Consider the following 20,982-nt stretch of genomic DNA (forward strand, 5'->3'; position numbering starts at 1 on the left):
AAACGAAACGATTTTTGATCAAAATTCCTTCCATGGCAACGGCCTGAAACAGTGCTGGGAGTGATGAGACTTCACAGATGACAAACTCGGATCTCTTCAGATTAAGGCAGCTTAATTTGAACACACGGTACCGGGAGATGCATGCAGATCAGCGTTCAAAGCAATCTCAAAATACATCGTGACTCTCTACTGTATTCATATTTCTCTTTTTTAGGGGTGTCCAATCAGATTCATCAAGTCTCGCCTATCGTCAACTGATTATCAAATTGGGGGGGGGGGGGGGGGGGGGACTACAGTGATGACTCAGATGTGATAAGGTTGTGTGTTAAGCTCCTTTTGTATGAAAACCAATTAGGACACAGACATAACAAGAGTATTACTGTAGTGTTGCAGGGGTGTAGAAGATTAATTGAAAGTGGTTTGGAGAGCCTGCTCGCGCCCCTGGTGGCAAGAAGCAGAGCGCACAGAGCAAAAGTCTGTCCTGCTGCTCTATACTTTTTTTTACAATCCTGTTGTCATAATGTTTTTCTGCCACAAACGTTGCCTCGTTGCATATATCGCTGCGACTTGCTGGTCTGGTGTGCAGGATTTGGTGATCATTGGGGCGGACAGTTCATGGCGGGGGCTGCACACTGGATCACGGCTGTGCTCCTGTATCGGGCGGTGGCACACAACTTGCATTTTACTTTGGATCATCTTTTACTATTTCAAAGTGCACCCACACTTAAGATTTTCTTTTTACCAGACATTTTCAGTTAAAGGTTGAAATCCCTGGCGCCAGGATGCTCCTCCATCGGTCACAGATCATCAAGTGAAACTTAAATCTGTCATGGTTGGATTTATTCACGCACTTCAAAAGATATATTAAAAGCTTCTTTTCTGCATGATGTTGATATTTATATCATGTTGTATATTAACTTATTGGGAGAAAACAGGTAGTTAGAAGGCCCACCCACGACCCTTTCCTAAACCCAACCGTCCCGTTCTTCCCGCGTGTAACGGAACCGTACGCCCACCCACGACCCTTTCCTAAACCCAACCGTCCCGTAGTTCCCGCGTGTCACGGAACCGTATGCCCACCCACGACCTTTTCCTTAACATAACTGCGTCAAAACCAAGCGTGTTTACTTAAAGCGCTAAAGGAGACTTTTAGCGTCAATAAGAACGACAAAGGCACCTGACCAAGCGTCCATATTTTACGAGATGGGTGTGAGAACGTGTTGGCTTTTGTCCAAAGCATCCGCTAGAATCAACACAAACTGAAAGTTACATATAGCCACTTTAAGCGGCGAGAAGTGATGTTATCTCCAGTAGAAGAACTAATCTCCGTTTAAACTAACACGCCCAAACCTCATATCTCATCAAAATTCTCGTCTACTGGGCATAAACAGGAGGCAGCATGTATACGCCGCCCGTTGCTGGTAGTTGCCATGGTAACGTTAGTAGCTTAGTCTGAGAGATGACCTGACCTAATCCCACAGCGAAACATTGTTGGTGTGGCCAAAGGTCTCTGTTTGCTGCCGTTGAGACTGCAGCACAACCCCAGAGATTCCAAAGCAAAATGGGGTCAAAAGTGTTTTCAAATGTCTCCGGTTTAGGGGCTCTGAAACAGCAGAGCAGTGTAAATGCAAGGTGTAAACGTAGCAAAAGATATTTGTTTTTAAACCAAAATGTAGCTATGTAAATGTAGCCTAAGAGGGGGCAGCCCTAGTTATCATATCAATACTTTAACATTAAATTCCATGAAGGATTCAAAAGGATTTGTATTTGATAAGCAACCCTTGGTTTCACCAGTGGTTGGTAGTATTTGTGTGTTCTCTAGGTTGTTCTGAAAGCTTGGTGACATTTTGGTAATTGGTGATGACTTTTTGTCAGACAGAAATGTCACTTCTATATTGTAAATGCGGTTGTGAAAAATCTCTTACATCGATGAAATGTTTTACTTTACCGAAAGCCAAAACCTCCAAGGATTCAGTGACATTTTTGTTGCCAATGAGAACACATTTTATGCATGCAGACCAGGATTAGTGGATATTTGGAGACTAGTTCCCTGATGTGGTTCTTAGTCTCGTATGTGACTTGACTCATATTTTGTCACAACACATTTATGTTGTATGACTTAATTTACATATGAATCCCTTTTGAATTATTACTCAATGTGTGCATGTGTACAAAGCATGTTTTTTCTCATTCCAACACTTGGCTTCCAAGACTATTTTCCCTGCATATATTTGATCTCATCCTCTTTCCCTTGGTATATTTAGCTGAGAAAGTTTTATCACCCTCAACCAGCAAATGACTATGGTCATTTGTACAATATTTCACATTTCAAATCAGTGAGGCACACAGCCGCAAATGACAGCCGCGGTTTGTGCACTCCTCAATCACCGCGAAACGAGCACACACAAATAATAACATTAGCATAGTAATCTGAAGGAGAAGTAGTGGTAATGACTAATTTGCCTTGAATTACCATCAACTGAATAGCTTTTGTCTTGTGTACACATGATAACAGGATCAAACATTTATGAGCACTGAAAACAGTCACTATCAATTCATTAGTCAGCTCTGCGTGAGAAATTCTATTTCCATAATCTCCAAATAATACAGGAATTCTTCATTAATCTATATGAAATAAGTAGCTTTAGACAGGCTTTGAGTTGACTGTGTTTCAGTCTGGAAGTTAGTCTGGAGCTAAATAGGTATTTGTCTTCACAGTGCTGAGACTGTTGTATTTATGGTTTGGGGCTGTATTGACAGCTAAATTAAAGCCTAGCAATAGTATTAAATGTAAGGCGGTGCCAGTCTCTCTTGTTGATTTTATGTTATCTTTTCATTCACTAGAAGAAGAGTCTGTTAAATATCTTATTACATACTGAACCATATGATCCCTGGTCACTACACAGCATGACACCCCACTAGAGGGAGTATTTACCTTTCTCCTTTCAGTTATTCCCACCTCACACTCCTCCACAGCCTCTGCAGGTCAATAAAGATAGATTGTTGTCCTTTGAATGTGGACAACCAAGATGGCAGAAAGAAATAGACTCTTTGTTGTCATACCTGCAACACTGACTACCTCCACAACCTCCCAACATCATTCCATGTCCTGGGCCCTTGTCAGAGGCCTCCTCCTCTAACATGGGGACTGCACAGTGAAACACTGAAGCTACTCCGGTTGTTCTGTTGTGATAGTCGCTCCAGGTATCTGCAGTAATCAGACCAATAAGATTGATTCAGCGGATTAACTGCCCTGTGTAGTGGAATGGCTTCGAATGACGACCAAAAACACTTGTCTTTTACTGTGAACATTTACTGTTCAATATGTTGCAGTTTTACAAACAAGAAAGTGAGCAACTTAAGCTTGACGGACATGTTTTGCATCTAGCGTCTCACGTTCATCTCAGTAAGCTAGCAAGAGTACACAACAGACAACTTCCGTGTAGACTACTTCAAAATGAAAGCACTTCCTGTGACGGTTCGCAGTAAAACTAAATTACTGTTAAATAAGGTTGTGTACCTTTTCACATATCAGCTGTAAATCAAGTACTGTAAGTAATGTAAATAGTGAGTTTTAATCACACTATAATTTACCATTGAATCTACCATGAATTTCTTATTCAAGTGCTTTAAACAAACATTTCACAACACCCTGTCTCTGTTGCTGTGCGACTGCAGGTTTTTTCCAGTCAGGCTGTTCTCATGAACCATTCGTATGTATAGCTACGAAAAGTAATGCACTGTACTTCATATGTATTCCCCGTATTTATTGCTGAAAAGGGGCTTTCAAGCCGGGGAAGGGGAGTTTGTGTCCCAGAAGAAGTTAAGGGGAAAACACAAAACCTTTACCAAGGAAACAGGTGTTGTGTACTACTTAAGGGGACTTGTGGTTTAATCGAAACCACAATCTTTTTTCTAATCTTAACTAGTGGTTTAGGTGTCTAAACTTAATTGTCATCACTGCAGGACAGTCACCTTTTGTTGGCTAAACTTAACTGCAACGTTCTCTGAAACGACCGTCACCACGTGTGACCGGTACTCAGCTGACAGTAACCTTTTCACGGCTAAATTGAACTGTAAAGACCTCTAAACTGCTGGCTGGTCTGGTCGTCACATGCCGGCCCGCGGACAAATTTGTGTGCATACGTTCTCGTACGATATCATACAAACCCGCCACGGCGTCAGGATTATGTCATATCTCGTGAGTGCGATAAAACATGCTTGTGACGGGGCGCATACAGTAGCTGCCGTCACGGTAGCGATGCACTACCTATGTAATTTCTCAAAGACTGAGTGCAAAGGTTACCTGTATGTTTGTTTTGCGTGTCAATATGTTTTGTTAATTATCACACTGTTTTCAAATCATCTGTTAACCTAGCCATTCATCAATACCCCCACAGTAATCCCATAGCTTTCTTGCACATATTTAACATCCAATACTGAGGTGATTTGCAATTGCTACAACCATCAATACATCATTCTCTGATAGTTTAAAACCATGCCAATTACTTCACAAACATGATGCAACACATATGTCTTGTTAATTACGTGTCAGTTTATTGAGCTTAAAAGGTAGCATAGCAGCGGCGGCTTGCCCATAGAGGGCGCTGGGGCGTCGACCTCCCGCCGACCTGCCTGCCTGTTTTTTTTTCTTTCTTTTTTTTTCTTTTTTATAATCTCTCATTTTGAAAAATAATCTGTGTTAATTACATGCTAATAATGATTTTACTTTAGAATGTGTTTAGAACTCTCCAAAATGATATTTGCATTCACTTTCACGTTCAACATTGTTACGTGTATCATGTTGGTGTAGTAGCCAATAGGCTGTCTTCCCTGGGCTCCAGTTCGCTCAGCCCTACAGTGCTGGAATTTAAGACAATGGTTCCCTGGTTGCTACACAAAGAAGTACATATTTCGCCAATCATCGTCGTCGATTTTATGGTTTGGGGGCTCTGAAAATATTGCCCGTAGTACCAAGATTGGAGCAGTGCAGCACGGGACATTTACCTCAGAGAGGAGTGCGAGTGCAGAATGGCGACGTTGAGTAGCACTAATGTAGTCGTGGGAGTTCAGCTAGCCCCAAATTCAGTTAAATCTCTACACCTGTATCCCTTCCAAAGAAAAACTTTTGTAAAAGAATTCGGACCAGACAAGCCAGAAGTGAATATAACCCAACAGGCGAGAGAAAAGGAGAAAACCTACAAGGGAACCTTCTCCCGAGGTTGGTTCGATCGAAAGGCTTGGCTAACTAGCTGTGGGTACGCCAATGCAATCCTTTGCTTCCCTTGCTTACTGTTTAAAACAAGTGCTTGTGATAGCTTGTGGATTCAGACAGGGGTGACAGAGCTGAAACATATATCAGAACGCATTAAGAAACATGAGCGGGCAAGAGTGCATATGGACATTGGACAACTCTGTGAAGCTAGCCATGCTAGGCCGAATTAGCATAACCACACAGCTAGATGAGGGACACCGTTGTGCCATAAGAAGGCACAACGTGGAGGTGGACAGGAATCGGCATATTTTGTCAAAGATCATTGATGCCGTGAAGAAACGGAGGGCAATGGGAGAAGAAACGCAACAGCATCTGGCAATAGAGATAAGCAGTAACACATTTATGCTTTTAATAACTACAGTAAGCCTTACTTGCTCATGACACAATTGTAACTGCTGATTGTATTGTATTGTTGAACTGAGAAATGTGAAAACAATGTTTTCTGTGTTTCTCTGTTTCTACAATTATGTATCATAGGTATGTGATCCCATTATGAGCCATGCCAAGGAGAGGTTTTCTTTCACCAAGCATCTCATCAGTGCTACTCTGTTGCAAGGAGACTTGTTCCCACATCACAGCAGAAAGTTCCTAGATTCAGCACTAGAAATCATGGTGGATGCCTATTCCTTGTTGGACAAAGCCAGACTTAACAAAATGGTCCCTAATCTACGAAAATGAGGACTTCAAGGGTTGCAGTGGTGCACTTGCTCTCTTTCAGATTCTAATGGAAAATATAGCTATGCAACTGTATGTTTGCTTTGCTTTTTTTGTTGTTTCTAAATTCTGAGCTGGATTACTGTTTCATACTAGTTAAAGTTTCTTGTGATACTTGGTGTTCACTTAAAGAATGTTGTCCCACCCTCTCTTTGAGAGCCTTCTCTCTCTTTCTCTAGTATCAACAACAGACTGTTCATTCCATTATCCAATTGTCAATTTGTCTACAGTGAACTTTAAAGATATGTAGTCTACAGCTGGGGATTGATTAAAGAACTAGATTGTTGTATTCCCTATTATAATTTATCGTTATGCGTTTGCACTTTCTATCTGGACACGGAGCATAATAAACATGCAACTTGTTCATTATCATTACCTGTGAAACTGTTGATTTTCTACATGGCAGTTCAATTAATATTGTCTTTTTAGACCATTGGTATTGACTGGTTTGAGTTCTTTTATTGGTATTCACCTTATTGATTCATAGCGGGTTCAACTGACTCAATGGTTTTCTACTTCCGGTTGAAGTGTTTGTTTACATAGCATGCTACCACTAGCCTAAAGGCTACGGTGATAGTTTGTAAAGTTATTAAAGTAGTAGATAATTGTTCGGTCAAGATGGGAAGTAGTCGGTGGCTACACACCGGCGATGAAATATCAAAAGATCGTATCAGAGTGCCACATCCCTCAAAATTGACAGGTTGGGTGGATGACATGAAGCTATGGCCAGAAGTTAGCCATAATGACATCATTAATTATTTTATCTTTTCGGAGGGTGTAGATCGTGAGGAGATGCGCAATTACAAAAGCACCGAGGCCTTCAATTACTTCTATGGTAATAAAGTCGGGCGCATTTCTTTACTGAAGCACGGAGACTATGTATTTTTGAAAGCAGAGGTAGACAGGAGTCAAAGTGCTAACCAGCCTAAGCTTATTGCTTGGGTTATGCTGCAGCAGTCGGGGTGATAGAGACTGTCGGATGTTCATGTATTGCTGGATTAGGGAGATTGTGCAGTCATGCAGCAGCTATCCTTTGGAAGGTATGAAGAAAAAAAATTTTCATTTTGTTTTTATCTGTGATTTAATAAAAATGATGAATGTTTTTTTTTCGATTTAGTTTAGCGATGTGGGGATGACACAATCTGAAACACATGGCGAATGGACATAGATCAGACTCTGGTAACGTATTAGGTGAATGTGCTCATTACAGGTTGAGAATGCAGTTACTACCGGGAAAACAGGGCTTGCATGTACAGATGAGCAGCGCAGGTGGAATGCAGGGACAGTCAGGAACCTTGAGTCAAAACGACTGAGGGACATAAACTTCAGCCACCACAGGGCAGGGGATGAATTTAGCATTAGGGTGTCAGGTGCTCAGCCACTACCAAACACCTCACAATATATGCCACATGCAGAATTTATAAATAATGTAGACAAAGACCCAACAAAGCCACTTTTCCTGTCTATTGGGCAAGTGTTACAGTGTAAAACCAGTAGTGCAACCTTGTAGCCTTGCAAATACTGCAGTAGATGCAAGATTTTTAAGACCCCATCAAACCCATGCTGGTTCTGATCTCACATGTGAGACATGTAAAAGTTTCTATGAGTTGTATGTTCAAGTGAGCAGTGCACAGGCTTCTACTTTAGAATCTGAAACAAGGGAGCAGAGTTCTTCCGATTTGTGGCACAATGCAAGAAAATTGAGAATAACTGCAAGTTCAGCTAAAAAGGTTCCTTCTAGAGCATCCACCAATCCTGATAAGTTCATGGCAGAGCACCTCTACCCCTCCTTTCGTGGCAACTATGCCACAAATTATGGTAAGGAGAATGAAGTGGTTACTGGTAATGCACTTCAAGAGCAAGGCATTACACATAGGGGCATCGTGGTTAGTGTCACAGAGCCATAGTTGTCAGCCAGCCCAGATGGGGTAATTGACTCATCTGTCCTACTCAAAATAAAATGTCCCGTCCCAAGTAAACTCCATTCTACCCTCTTGGATGAACTTGACCATAACTGCAGTGATATCAAGCTAGTAGATGGAGTACCAGAAAACAGGTAGCCGAGGATATTACATGCAGGTACAATTAGGCATGTTTTGTGCCGGTCTAAAAATGGCCAAATTGTTTATCTGGAGCCCGAATGACACAGTCATGTTCACTGTACCATTTGATGAGCTCTATGTTCTGGAGAGGGTAGGACATCTGAAGAGATTTTATTTCTCAACAATGTTGCCCCAGCTTGTGGATGAATTTGTTGGTCAGCGACTGAAACTGCAGAATAGATACATGAGCATAATGAATTCATAGAAAATATCCCTCAGAAACATTTTATTCAAATCACAAACAACTGTTAAATGCTGCTGCTGTTATCAGTATGAAAACTCATTTTTTTACACAATCAATTCTGTACATTTAAAAATGCTGAGCATAAGTATTGTTCTTGTTGGGAATAGGTGTGGGTACAGATTCATTTATTGGCAAATTATCAAAGATGTTTTATCAATATTAATAAAGTTATGAATATGGGTATTAATAACTTTATCAACTTGACAAACAATCAAAACGGGGCACCACCCTGGAATCAGGGACCAATAATTGAGCTGTGAAATAGTCTCATTGGTGGTGTTCCCTTTAAAATACAGATCTGAATTAATTTGATTAATTTATCTGATATCTTTGAAGGAACAAAAGAAAGGTGAATCCAAGCACAGACCTGTTCAACCAGCTTATTATTACAATAGATACACAAATAATCACAACAACTGCTATTTGAAGTATAGTAGAATGTATTTAACTTCAAAATGATCAATGGCCAATCAACAATTCTCAGTTAATAAACCTATATACTTATTACTCTACAACAAAGGCAAAACAAACAGACATGTAGCAGACACGTCTCTGTGTGGGTGCTGTGTGTGTGTGTGTGTGTGTGTGTGTGTGTGTGTGTGTGTGTGTGTGTGTGTGTGTGGAGGGGTGGGGAGGTGACAAGATCGCGAGACCCAAGATGGCAGCTGAGAGGCTGCGTGATTTGTGGCTATTTGTAAGTAGCACACAAAACACCGAAATGGCTCCACCTAGTGTTGAAATGGTGGGAAGCACTGTGAAATTCCAACTTGTACAGAAAAAAGGAGCCTGCCACGAGGCGCTATTACAATGCCGAGAGGGCATTCGTATAGCTCTGTTACGCTATCGCGGGACTATGGTTGCTGGCTGAGACCAGCTGTTCACCATAGCACGTGTGTGTGTGTGTGTGTGTGTTTGTGTTTGGTTAGTGTGTAAAAGATGAGAGAAGCACATTTAGAGAAAGAAAGACACTTTGAATCTTAATTATCGATAATGATCAGTCCTCTCGTTCCCCTAGGTCTGGACTAACGTGAAGTTAGGGCAGACTGAGATTTTTGTCTGAACAAGGGGACGTTCATTATACACCCTCTGGTGAACTAAAACAGCTGATTCTTCGCGGAGATAAACACGGCTCCGTCGGTCTCTACACAGGACCACGGGGTGGCGTTCTCGTCACCTCGTAAGCTGTAACTAGACGGACCAACGGAGCTTATTCTCTCCTGAACAGTAACTAAATTCCGTGGAAGGAGCCACAATGTAGCATTTTCAGTTTCACAGCTACAGTATTCAACATCAACCCTGCACCTTGATCAGTGGTGCTTGCAGTTTTGAAACACGAGGTGCGTGTTTCAGGATCCAAAAGTCCACTTTTCTGGAAAATGGAAGTTTTTAGCACAAGCGCTTGGCGTGCTGACCTGTTACAACGGGGAGTTGTGGTGGAAAGCAAGGAGCGGCGAGTGACGTGAAGTTTTTATATTCCAGCCGCCAGACCTGGATTCCCGCGGTGTTCTGGGTCTTGCCAGCCAATCGTGATCCACAGTTTAAGAAGGTGTAAACTACAACGTCTGTAGTTTTTAGACCTCCACAGTTTGAAACCCCCTTTCCTTGTGAGTTCTCATAGGAGTGTGACATCTCCAGGCTGTCAGGCTTACATGTAGGCCAGAAACCCTTTGTTTGAAAAAGGATCTCAGGCTCGACGGTTGCCTGTAGGCCGCGTTCTTTGTCCCAGGGACATGTTGACCCCATGTATCCCTTGTTTAAAATCAGTTCTTTGTTTAAAATCAGCTAACACACTGCTTGGTCCCAACATTGTAAATAAGTGAATATTTACAAATACAGAATGTTGTTCATGTAAAATCTAATGAAAATCTGTTCAAATCTATTGTACACAAAGAATAACAACAAATTTCATACAAAGAGTAAATATAAACAGTAAAAAATTACAAAAGGCAGCGAGTGTCAAAATGAAATATACAGGAGCAATTTATGTAGATGTGTAAAGGGGGTGTGTGTGTGTGTGTGTGTGTGTATGTGTGTATGTGTGTGCCCGCAGATGCAACTACAACATCAGAACATCACCGTTGTCACTTATCACTCACGGATGAGCTCACCCCTTAAATTGGCGAGGGCTGCACAGATTCTGAGGATTTTTTCAATTTTACAAGACCATGTATAATTTAAGTCGCCTGATTGCCCTCTCAACATGAATCCGTACATTTGCAATCCTGCGCCTGAAAGCAGGCAGATTGACCCAATTTGACCCTTCTTTCAAACAGTTAATCACGAATCAAGAACCCGCAATCTGCCATAACTTCGTCTCTAGGCTTTAAACAGTCCAAGATACCAGAGTTCATAGTGATATATTTGTCACTGGCATGTCCTCCATATCCAGTTGCGATAAACATGACTAAGCCACATGGGGCAACAGCAACAAGGTATTTGATTGTGTTGTGTGAGTAGTAATGACTGTGTTGTGTGAGTAGTAATGGCTGTAGGACTCCCCTCTAGAGTCAAGATTTTTCGCCTTCTGTAACAAACTTTCGCTGCAGTCAATGACACAGGTGGTGTTGGGAAAACACTTCTTGAATGCAGTTGGCGTAGTGGCCTTAATGGTTTCTCTTGGGAGCCAGATAATAAGAGGGCGCAAGACCTCCTCCATTTTATCAATCCAGTATGAGATAACCTTACTGGCAACACTCTGAGACACATGAAACTGCCTACCAAGGTCACCCAGCACACGATTTAATTTCAATTTTATCATTATCATCTGATCACGCACTGACAAAACAAAAGCCCTTTCAGCAAATCCATCTAAGGTGGAAACAAGAGAGTTGAAGGTTTCCCGTGAGACTCCAGTATAGAGGAACGAATCGGCATCACTCTGAAGCATGGAGTAGCTCAAATCTTCAGTTTGTGTTGTAGCATCTTTGGCCGTCTCCTCAACACCCTGCTGTTCACCATAGTTGTGGTCCCAAAGCCATGGATCTTCCCACTGGGTGGAAACAGTGCTGTGTGAAGGTTGTGGCACCTCAGGTATGCCCTCATCCACCTGGTCTGTCACTTCTGATGTTGCTGTAAAAACAGAGCACATAGGCTACATGTTAAACTCTTCAGTTTCTGTCCATGTTTCTCACACTGACAGCATTACAGTAAAAGCTTATGATAAATGGTGATGGAAGCTCTTCCTCGCTCAGGCTAACAACTACCTGGCCCACATAACGAAAGCAGCTAGCTCTACGATAGCCCTTAGTGGAGTTCATAGCACTAAACCTACAGTAACTATTCAGTAAGTATTCAGTGGACAAAGGCATAAACCATTAATGGCCACGTTTTTAACACATTTACTCTATCCAGCGACATAATGGACATATTGTCCATAACAATGTATGTTAGACTGCCCACGGATAACACAAATATTTTTGTAGCAGGCCGGTGGAGCTCGTAAAAAATGTAAACAACCGGAGGTAGCTAACTAGCTAACTAGGTTAGCTGTGAAGTGGTGCTATCGCTAACCAGCTACACAATTCAACGTTGAAAGTGGCTTACCTGTCGCTTCGACACAAACAATTGTACGTCTCTTCTTCACCACTGGTCTGTCATATCCAAGGTATAATTCCGGGTTGGGATGGTCATTCGTGGGGCGTTTGTCAACAAAATGGTGCGAACACCTTTTTCGGTGGATGCTTCAGTTTTAGCGCAGCTAACCACTCTAAATGTCTACTCTCTGGCATTGAATGTAGCTGATACGGAACCGGACATGGGCATTCTCTCCTTCTTATCTTATGGTCGAAGCACTGAGTTTCTAAAAAGTTTTTTATCTTCTTTGAATTGTTAAAACAACTAACAACAGCACATGTGGAGCCTGAACTCATTCTCTCGCTGCTAGAACAGGTAGTAGGTCTATCGCTAAGAACCGGAAGTAGGCAACCGGAGTTGTCGTCATGGCGGCGTGCATTGTTTAGAGCAGAATAAGGTGAATAGGCAAGGGACATGGGCGTCGCCCATTTAGGGGGACGCAATTTACCAATCTCACGCGCCACACATGCCTTTCATCAGGGGCGCAACTACCCATTGTCAAAGGGGTGTGCAGCAACAATTTTGGTGCCTCCCCACCCAATAAAAAAAAAAGAAAAAAAACAGTGTGCCGGACATCATCATGTATGGGCTTTAAATAATAAAGGTTTATTTTAAAGTGTATCAGCCACTGTTTGCCTACCATAATTATACATAATTATATGGTATATGTACACACACATATATATATATATATATATATATATATATATATATATATATATATATATATATTATTAACAATGTTAACAAATAATAAACAACAAATAAAATATAATAATAAATAAATATATAAATAAAAATATAAATAAAATAAACAAATTGACAAACATTAACATTATCATTATAACCAATGCAACATAATGCCTTAAAATGCAAAAGTAAGCCTACAAAGACCCTTTAGAACCATCTCTGTTAACTCTAATGTATTTAATGTAACAATTAGGGTTGGGCATCGTTTTGATTGTAACAATTCTGATTCCAATTCAGATTCTTCCTTTTGATTCTGGTTCTTATCGATTCTCGATTCTGAGTCTTTGAGTGGTGGAGTTGAGACGGGTCACATGCTTATTTCACAGATAAGAGTAAAATTTTATTTTGATTTAATGGTTATTTAAAGTTTTACCGGGATTTTCAGCCACACTTCAGAGTGCTGCTTATTGTGCTCCATGGCTGTAACACAAGTGCCTGGACGCTACGGAAACCAAAGCTTACACGTGTTAAATTTGGAACCGATGATCAGATTCCAATAAAGAAACGATTCCATTGGAATCTTAATTTTTATAATGATTCCAAGTAGGAACCGGTTCTCGATGCCCAATCCTAGTAACAATGTTGCTACTAAACATTCTAGGGTGCTCTTTAGTTCCTACTAGATTGTCACATGGCGTGCCTTTGCACTTGCCCATTTATCTAGTATTGCATCAAATGAAATAGTTTGTGCCACACTGTTTTCATTTGAAATTACTGCTAATTGGGTTAAGCGATCATTACTCATGTTGGAACGAAGGTATGTCTTTATCAGCTTTAGCTTGCTGAACGATCTCTCTGCAGAGGCAACTGTTATAGGCATTGTCAGGAAAACTCTCAGAGCTACTGTTACATTTGTAAAAACCAAATCAAGATTCTCCTGTAGGAGGAAATTTATCCAGAGCCTTTTCATGACCCCTAAGTAGACGGCTCGCTGGGTAAATTTCCTGAATGATATGACTGTTTACATCCCGTAAACACTCCCACAAGCACACTGACCAGACACACTCTCTCAAAGTCAATAATCAGAGATACAGCGCTACACGCCCCTCTGTGCTCCCTTCAGAGCAATCACCCATTCATAATCCCATAACCACCGTGTCTGTCCCCCGACTGAGACCGTTTAAACAAAACACTAACAAAAGAGGTGCTATACTAAACAACCTAATTGGAATTAAAACAACCACTGCAACGATAGAACAGAATAGGAAAATCAAATGTGGACTATTAAATATTAGATCTCTGTCATCGAAAGCATTATTGGTAAACGAATTGATATCAGATAACCACATTGATTTATTCTGCCTCACCGAAACCTGGCTGGGCCATGACGAATATGTTAGTTTAAACGAAGCCACTCCTCCCAGTCATAATAATACCCAAATTCCACGAGGCTCAGGCCGAGGAGGGGGAGTTGCAGCCATATTTGACTCGAGCCTGCTAATTAATCCTAAACCTAAACTAAATTATAACTCGTTTGAAAGCCTTGTTCTTAATCTTCAACACCCAACATGGAAAACAGTACAGCCTATTATATTCGTTGTTGTTTACCGAGCACCAGGTCCATATTCTGAGTTTTTATCTGAATTCTCAGAGTTTTTATCATGCGTAGTCCTTCAATCAGACAAAGTACTTATTGTAGGTGATTTTAATATCCATGTGGACGTTGACAGCAATAGCCTTAGTACTGCTTTCAATTCACTGCCAGATTCTATTGGTTTCAGTCAGAGGGTGCATAAGGCCACGCACTGTTTTAACCACACCCTCGACCTTGTGCTAGAATATGGCATCAAAATTGACGATTTAATAGTATTTCCGCAGAATCCTTTATTATCAGACCATTTTTTAATAACTTTCGAATTCCTACTACCAGACTATACGAAATTAAATAAAAGTTTCTACACTAGATGCTTATCTGACAGTGCTATAGCTAAATTTAAGGAAGATATTCCAACAGCACTTAACTCAATGTCATGCCTTAATATAACAGAGGACCGTTATGTTAACTTTAGTTCCTCCCAACTTGATAACTTTGTAGACGCTGCTACGGCCTGCCTACGGACTACTTTAGACTTGGTTGCTCCTATCAAAAAGAAGATGATGAAGGAAAGGAAACTAGCACCTTGGTATAACTCCCAAACTCGCAAATTAAAACAAACCTCACGAAAACTTGAAAGTAAATGGCGTTCCACCAAACTGGAAGAATCTCGTGTGGATTGGCAAGATAGTCTAAAAAATTATAGGAGGGCCCTCAGAAATGCCAGATCAGACTATTACTCAATACTAATAGAAGAAAATAAGAACAACCCAAGGTTTCTTTTCAGCACTGTAGCCAGGCTGACAAAGAGTCATAGCTCTGTTGAGCCATCTATTCCTATAGCTCTGAGCAGTGATGACTTCATGACCTTTTTTAATGATAAAATTATAACAATTAGAGAAAAAATTCATCACCTTCTGCCCACAGCTTCTAACGGCTCACCATTGGGCGCAGGAGGGCTAGAGAGAACGATAAGACCTGATACTTATTTAGACGGCTTTTATCCTTTAGACCTCCAACAATTAATGTTAAGGGTCTCCTCAGCTAAGCCAACTACCTGTCTCTTAGACCCCATTCCAACGAGGCTACTTAAAGAAGCACTACCCGTGGTCAATACCACATTACTAGATACGATCAATATGTCCTTATTAACGAGTCACTTACCGCAGTCTTTTAAAGTAGCTGTGATAAAACCTATTCTGAAAAAACCCACCCTCGATCCTGAGGTCTTAGCCAACTACAGACCTATATCTAACCTCCCGTTTCTCTCCAAAATCCTTGAGAAGGTAGTCACTAATCAATTGTGTGACTTTCTGCATAGAAATAGTCTATTTGAAGACTTTCAGTCAGGATTTAGAATGCATCATAGCACAGAGACGGCACTGGTGAAAATCACTAACGACCTTCTAACTGCTGCTGACAAAGGACTTGTCTCCGTACTTGTCTTATTAGATCTTAGTGCTGCATTCGATACTATTGACCATACCATCCTCTTACAGAGACTGGAACATTTAGTTGCCATTAAAGGAATCGCACTAAGCTGGTTTAAGTCCTATTTTTCTGAGCGATCCCAATTTGTTAATATTAACGATAAACCATCCAAATACGCTAAAGTTAGCCATGGCGTTCCTCAAGGCTCAGTGCTTGGACCAATTCTATTCTCTTTATATATGCTTCCTCTAGGCAATATTATTAGGAAACACTCAATTAACTTTCACTGTTACGCAGACGACACCCAATTATATCTGTCAATTAAGCCAGACGAAAGCGGTCAGTTAGCTAAACTTCAAGCGTGCATTAAAGATATAAAATCCTGGATGACCCACAATTTTCTGATGTTAAACTCAAACAAAACGGAAGTTATTGTGCTGGGACCCAAGCACCACCGAACTTCATTATCTAAAGATATAGCTACCCTAGATGGTATTGCCCTGGCCTCCAGCACTACTGTCAGAAATCTAGGAATCATTTTTGACCAGGATCTATCCTTTAACGCCCACTTAAAACAAACCACAAACCTCAGCCTTTTTCCATCTTCGTAACATTGCCAAAATCAGGAACATACTCTCGCAAAACGATGCTGAAAAACTAGTCCATGCATTCGTTACTTCCCGGCTAGACTACTGTAATTCTTTACTATCAGGCTGCTCAAATAAGTCCCTCAAGACCCTCCAGCTGATCCAGAATGCTGCAGCACGTGTTCTGACAAGAACTAACAAAAGAGATCACATTTCTCCTGTATTAGCTTCTCTGCATTGGCTTCCTGTAAAATCCAGGATTGAATTTAAAATCCTTCTCCTGACCTACAAAGCACTAAATGGTCAGGCACCATCATACATAGAAGAGCTCTTAGTACCTTATTGTCCCACTAGAGCACTGCGCTCCCAGAACTCAGAGGTACTTGTGGTTCCTAGAGTCTCTAAAAGTAGAATGGGAGCCAGAGCCTTCAGCTACCAGGCTCCTCTCCTGTGGAACCAGCTCCCAACTTGGGTTCGGGGGGCTGACACCGTCGCCACATTTAAGAATAAACTGAAAACCATCATCTTTGATAAAGCTTATAGTTAGGGAGTGAGGAGTTGCAGTACAAGCCCGTTCCGGCAGGGGAGAGTACGAGCCCGGTCCAGGGCCCCTCTCTTTAGCCTGCCTCTCTTAGTTATGCTATTATAACTCTAGACTGCTGTGGGAAGCTCCTTCCAAGGACACAATGAGCCGCTCCCTCTTCTTTCTTTTCACTTGTCTCCTTTTGTGTGCATCTTAGTCCCAGAAATGCCTGTTACTAACCTAGCTCTGGGGAGTTTTCTCCCCAGAGTCCCTTTGCTTCTTCTTCACCCAGAACACCGCCTTGGAATTGGGTGGCACCTACACCGGGGTCCTGGGTGCAGCTGACGCTATGGACTTACTACACCCTGCTACACTCTGCGATTCCCCGCAGTGTCCGACTGCGTCCTGCCGCGTCCAACCGCATCCACCCAGGCTGCTGTGCCACACTACACCCCGTAACGCCCTGCTGTACCCTACTATGACATGAACTACTACGACTACCATTGTGATCACTGTTTCACTATCTTTATTATGACTATTATTGCCACCATTCACCACTCCCCCAACTGGTGCCGTCAGACACCGCCTACCAAGAGTCTGGGTCTGTCCCAGGTTTCTTCCTAACAAAAAATTGAGTTTTTCCTTGCCACTGTCGCAATAGCTACTGCTAATGCTTGCTCTTGAGGCAACCACTGTAATACTTGGGGCTTCGTAAACTACAGAGTTTGGTCTAGACCTACTCTATCTGTAAAGTGTCTCGAGATAACTCTTGTTATGATTTGATACTATAAATCAAATTGAATTGAATTGAATATCCCTTGAAATATCATTGGTAGCTAGGGCATATCTTGTCACTGATTCCTCCAACTCAGCTTTTGTCATGTGTTCCATTTTCAAGATGAACTTAAACTTTTCGGACACAAGCTGAGGATTGCAAAATCTGTCAGACAACTCCTGAATTACTGTCAACAATTGCATTGAAAACCATGCACCTAAAATGGGTCTCAGGTTCCGGTTCATAATGGCCAGTGCTGGAATCATCACCATGAAATCTCTTTTGCTTTCTGAAACGCCTCTCTCTAAACTCAGGGGAAGCATCCATCTCAATGGCTATTCGGCTTGCAATGTCAAGGGATTTTTGAAAGCCCTCCACTCTATACTTAAACAAGAATTCTTTAAGAGAGTCTATCATTCTAATGGCAGTGTCCATCAAGATGTTCACTGCTTGCATTGCCTTGCTGACATAGGTGATCTCTGACAATAGATCATACCAAACCAAGAGGCACATGAGGAACTCCATGCTGACAATCTCACCAGACAGCGACTTTGCCTCTGAGACAGTTTTGCTGTCTTTTTCCACTTCCTCAAGCTTTTGTAAAGCATCAATAATCCCCCCTAACTGGAAACGTACAGCTTTGACAGAATCTATTTTTGCTTCCCATCTGGTATCACTCAGTGGCCTCAGTGTAATGTCCACAAATTCTTTCAGAATATCCCATCTCTTCACCGAAGCTGAAAAATGGTGTACAGTCTTTGGAGAGTGCCAAAAAAGGTTAGACACACTCTGTTTGATGACGCAGCATTACATAACAAGAGGTTCAAACTGTGGCTACAGCAGGGGATAAATAGTGCCTCTGGACACTTCTGCTGCACCAATGCTTGCACACCCTTGTGTATACCCCTCATATTTGAGCCATTGTCATAGCTCTGCCCCCTACAGTTAGCCAACTCCAACCCCAGGTTATCCAGCACCCCAGTCAGTGTTTCTGTGAGGCCTTTACCAGTTGTGTCCTTCACGACTGTGAAGCCAACAAAAGATTCATCGATGGTGGCATTCTTTTTGTCATCTGTATGAACATAACAGATTATTACTAGGGCCTGCTCCTGCTTAGAAATGTCAGGTGTGCAAACACAAATTTGACCAAGTACACATTCTGAAATTGAATCTAAAAATTCATTTTGAGTGCACCAGGAAATATATCCTGTTGTTCCTTTAGAGGCTACCTTTCTAAGATGCTCTGCTAGTGTGACATCATATCGTGCTATGAGCTCAAGGACACCCAGGAAATTTCCATTTTTAGGATCTCCTAACTTATCATTCTTCCCTCTCAGTGGCAAGTTCCTTTCTGCAAGGAAGAGTATGCAGTCAATCACTCTCGTTAACACACTTCTCCAATGTGCCTTTTCAGCATCTATGGCTCTTTGCAATGTGCTGTCAATGGTTTTACCAAGGTGTAAGCGGGATGCTAATTCTTTCCACAACAGATAAGCATTTATGTGATCACCACTGGTTTCATGGTGCTGTAGCGTTTTTGAAAGACACTGCCAGTTATTGTACCCCACCACAAAGCATGTGTCAACAACTCTAGCTCCACCAAAAAGCTTACATGCAAAACAATACACTTTATTTGTACTTTTGGAGTACAGTAACCAATCCCGCCGCACTTTTTCTCCATTGGACATTGAACGAAAACAGTATGCTTTGGAAAAACACCTTCTACTCTTGTCTGATCTTGGATATGGCCCATCAGGACATATCTGTGGGCCATTCTCAACCATACACTGCCTAAATGAGTCCCCAATCTGGTGTGGTGGTGGCCAGTCAGATGGATCTTCTGAGTAAGGCCTTGTCAGCCCTCTCCTCTTCACCTCTCTGTTCCACATTCTCTTCCACCTCATCTTCACCTCTCTGTTCCACATTCTCCTTCAATTACTCCTCAATGGTGAGTGGCTTTCCATCTCTGTCTGCACTATTTTTTACCCAAAAAGGACACAGTGAATAGGTTGGTCAACATAACTTAACAAACCATACTGGACATTTAGTTTTGTGTGGTCTAATAAAACTCCTACCTGATGTCATCACTGGTCTTATCTCTACGTGATGTCATCACTGGTCTCATTTCCTTGCCTGTGTTCTTCTCCACTAAGACATATTGTCAAACAAACATTATGTAATAGATTTTCCATGTTACTTTTTTCATATTAATATTATTAATTATTTAAATAATTAAGAAATTAATCTGTTGGTATCAAGTGGCTCCCCCTACACTTCCACCTAATGTTAGACCTACCTGTTGCCTTCCCCAGTCTTTCCTGATCCACCATCCTCACACCTGAATGAAATGAACTCACTGTTAAATATAGCAGCCTAAATTCAATTCTTAAATCAGCCTAGTGATGGCATCTGATAAGACAACTATTATGCAGTAAGGTTGTGCTGCTGTTGAAATTACATTCACATTTTATATGGCACACACACATATATATATATATATATATATATATCGCACAGACCTTTAAAGAGAGAGAGAGATGTGACCCTGTAATTACAGCTTCTATGTCACCCAACAGATGTAACTATAGCCTGTATGTCTGACAGCACAGCTAACATGAACAGCTGATGGTAAAACAAACTTATTAATGATTCAATGGTAAACCAGAGTTATTGCATAATTTATGTTTTCCAGATTCTTGTCATTTATTGTGCATGCTACCTTATCTTTACCAGTTGTTATTTTACATTAATAAAATTGAGATATGTCATGCATGGGATTGGTACCATAGGGTTTAAACAAAATCTAAATGTAGCTATCAGCAACATTGGTTTGCATTAAGTTAGCAAACACTAGCCAGTCTGTTAACATGGATATTTTGGTAGCAAATCTATGCATGATTCCATGGTAAACCAGAGATATTACATTAGTTGTTTTCCAGATTCTTGTCATTTATTTATTTACTAGTTTTCAGCTCAGCAACCTTGGTTTTGCATATTCTAAGCTAGCCGTAAACCCCCATTTGGTTGCTACATTCCCAGTGTTAGCAAACGCTAGCTAGTCTGTTAACATTAATATTTGCAAGCCTCCAAGCACAGACGTCACACTTTAAGTCCTACCTGTTGCCTTTCACCATCAACTTCTTTAACTGCTCTCTCATCCCTTGACATGCCTTCTCCTTTTCCCTCTTCCTTTTTCTATTTTCAGCCCCTGAAAGCTTTTTTGCTTTATCCATCTTTTTCGACGTCAACTCACTGACAACTCACTCACTCGTACCTGCTCGCTCGGCGCTCACGGCACCCCCACTCGCGATATTACACTACCTTGCTTTCTCTGATGAAGGCTACATTTATGATCATTAAATGACAGTTCAGCAGAAAACAGTGCTTGTGTAGCCTAGTCTAAGTGTAGGCCTAACTACCTGTTCGTCAATTGTGTGGCTGTTTTAAAACTGAGCACCGCTCCTCTGCATCAAC

General features: G+C 41.4%; 1 long non-coding RNA gene across 1 annotated transcript; it reads left to right on the plus strand.

Annotated features, from left to right (window-relative positions):
• Positions 1-8,693: 8,693 nt before the first annotated feature.
• LOC118494883 lies at positions 8,694-20,097 on the plus strand. The gene is made up of 4 exons (XR_004897090.1): positions 8,694-8,704; positions 12,219-12,223; positions 13,774-13,776; positions 20,042-20,097. It is a non-coding gene; the product is annotated as an uncharacterized LOC118494883 (long non-coding RNA).
• The last annotated feature ends 885 nt before the right edge of the window (positions 20,098-20,982 follow it).

Source organism: Sander lucioperca, chromosome 4 (genome assembly GCF_008315115.2).
Source record: "Sander lucioperca isolate FBNREF2018 chromosome 4, SLUC_FBN_1.2, whole genome shotgun sequence".
Taxonomy (NCBI): domain Eukaryota; kingdom Metazoa; phylum Chordata; class Actinopteri; order Perciformes; family Percidae; genus Sander; species Sander lucioperca.